This window comes from Dipodomys merriami, unplaced genomic scaffold (genome assembly GCF_024711535.1).
Source record: "Dipodomys merriami isolate MVZ:Mamm:240054 unplaced genomic scaffold, mDipMer1.0.p SCAF_35, whole genome shotgun sequence".
Classification (NCBI taxonomy): domain Eukaryota; kingdom Metazoa; phylum Chordata; class Mammalia; order Rodentia; family Heteromyidae; genus Dipodomys; species Dipodomys merriami.
Window position 1 is genome coordinate 14,646,639 of NW_027205048.1, and position 2,750 is coordinate 14,649,388.

Sequence of the window (2,750 nt, forward strand, 5' to 3'; positions counted from 1 at the left end):
TGGAAAAATTAATTATAGCTTTTTAAAAAGAAGCAACATATGGAAGCAAAGGGAAGGGTAGTCACAACTGTCTATCTGTGAGACATTTTTATCTACAGTTCCGCTATGACCTTCCAGCACAGTTATCTCGAGAGCTCTTCTGATGATGTTTTTATTCTTCTCTTTAAATAAAGCTTTTGTTTTGCATCATTTGAAGCTTACAGAAAAGGTGCAGCAACACGGGGGCTGGTGTGCAAGGACCCATCCACCTGTTTGTCCTGCAGGTGACACTCGTAACCACACGTTACATGGGTGCGCATGATAAAAAAGTCACTGCTGCATTACTGTTAACCAAGTCGTGACACTGAATTGGCTTTCCCCGGTTTTTCTGACTAATAACCTTTATATGTACGATAGAGCACATTGCATTCAGCCGATCACCTCTAAAAGGTTGTTGGCCAATCCGCAAGCATTGTTCATTTTCTCCCTCCGACAGGGTCATTGGGAGAACGTACTGAAATCAGACGGAACAATCTTTGTAAACTGTGGAGTGCTACACCACCTGGGGTTGCTGGTGACCAAGACACAAGTGTCACGTGGGCTAGACCCACAGCTGAGATGGAAGGAGGCTGTTTTGGGGAAGATCATGTCTCTCCACGGAGAGACACATGCTGTCCTGTCATGCCATGCAGACCCAGGATCCCAGGAGCGGAACTGGGAAACGCAGAGACGTGGGGAAGGCCGGGTGACGGGGAGACGAGTGGTAGAAACTCCAGTGGGAGCAGTCGGCCCAGAAGTCACGTCTGTGAGGCTGTGCAGTTCGAGCGCAGCCTCATCTGTCACATTAAACCCAGGCTTTTAATTGGACTTTTATAGGTTTTATGGCCATGCCTGTATTTAATCTTTAAATTTGTTTTGGTTTTTATAGATGTGTAAGAGCCATAAACATAAAGAAGTTATACCTGATTTATAGTTTGCCCATATTTGAGTCATATTATAGTAAAAAGAAAACCCACAATAAGCAAGCCACCTCACAGAAATGTGTCCAGGTCCAGCCTAGTCTCCCCCTCCCCCCGGCTGTCAGCAGACAGTGCGGGCTGTCCCCCTCTGTTGGGGTCCAACTCCCAGGCTTGAGAAAGCAGTGATGTCACACAGGTGGCTGATGGAAGGGACAAGGTTCCCTTTGAGTCCTGGACGCGAAGCCAATTCCCATGGGTGTGGGACAAAGTCCTTTATTGGTGTGCCTTCCAAAACAGATGCAGGGAGGGGTGTGTCTAGGTTGGTTTGGGATCCTGGATCTAGGGATGTGAGCAGGACTGGGGCCTGCACTTCCTCTTACCCCTCCTCCATAACCCTCGGTGGCACCTTCAGGCAAGCTCCTCTCCTGGGGCCCTGTGGCTGCTTCCAGGACTTCGTGCTTCTCCATGCAGGTCCGGGCCTGGGGTGCGGGGGAGGGCAGAAACTTAGATACACCTCCCGCCAGCTCCAGCTGGCTCCCAGCCCATGCATGGCAGAGGTGGCATCCTGCAGAAGGACCGGGGGTGACGTCAGCCAGTGATGGACCCCAAAATAATCATGATGGTCACGGGACAGACCCATGGCTGAGGAGGCAAGCTCTTTCCTGAGTTCTTGTGCCGACTCTACCCCCTTTCTTGAGTGTCATGTGAAGGCCCAGACGCTCAGGGTCCTCAGGCCAAACGGGTCATCACAGTAATATCTATGCAGAAGGAAATTGTCTTCTAGCAGAAGTTAAAAAATACACGGAGAGATTCTCCATGCCATCCGTGCTGTCTCACAATGGACGCCAGAGGAGACTCGAATCCAGAGAGCTTGCCTTGAGTTCTGCGTTTCCTGTGATGGCCAGCCATGGGGCCGGAATGCCCTTCTCGTCTACCTGACGGCAAGAGCTGTTCTCAGAGGCGCAGGCAGCCTGTTGCTCCCGAAACTGATTCTTCCCCGTTTGGTCTGGATGGACCCAAAGGGTCATCTGCCTGCTCGGCTCAGCCCTACTTCCCCTCTATGTTTCAGGTACCATGTACATGGCCTGTCTTCCTAGGTGGCCGGGATACCCAGAGCTCCTGGGAGAAGGAGACTCAAAACCTGACTGTGTGTTCAGCAGGTAATGGGTGCAGGATGGTTCATTAAAATACACACACACACACACACACACACACACACACACACACAATATGATGGGCTGTGTGCAGGGGCAGGTTCTGACTCAGGGGTGTGTGTGCATTTATTTATGCAGCCCGTCACTTCTTGGCCTTTTGGCTAAGATCAAGCGCAGTATCTGTTCTGGGAGTCTCATATTTACCAGGCACTTCCCGGTGATGCGTGGGTAATCCAGACACGCCCGGTGAACAGAATATGACACCAACACAGTGCCATAGGGTCCCCTCCTCCCCTTGAACTGTTTCTTGCTTCCAGAGGCTTCTTTATTTTTTAAAATGATTTTATTAAGGTGTTGTGCAGAGGGGCTACTGTTTCATAAGTCAGGTACGTTTTCATTTTGGACAATGTCACCCTTCCCAGCCTTTGCTTTCCCCCAGTTTTCCCCTCCCGTCCTTTCCTACAAGTTACATAGTGGATAATGAATAGCATGATCAATTTGTTTACCCTTCCTCCCTTCCTTTCTGTGCCCTCTCTTTACTCCCCAGAAGAAAAAAAAAAAAAGCAAAAACAAATACCACCAGCAGCAGCAGCAGCAACAACAACAACAACAAAGAAAAACATGTTTCCATTTCCTGGAGTTTATTTCAATAAATAGT

General features: G+C 49.4%; 1 pseudogene; it reads left to right on the plus strand.

The window, feature by feature from the left end:
- The first annotated feature begins 2,233 nt into the window (after positions 1–2,233).
- Positions 2,234–2,329, plus strand: LOC138804003 (U2 spliceosomal RNA; annotated as a pseudogene).
- Positions 2,330–2,750: the final 421 nt, after the last annotated feature.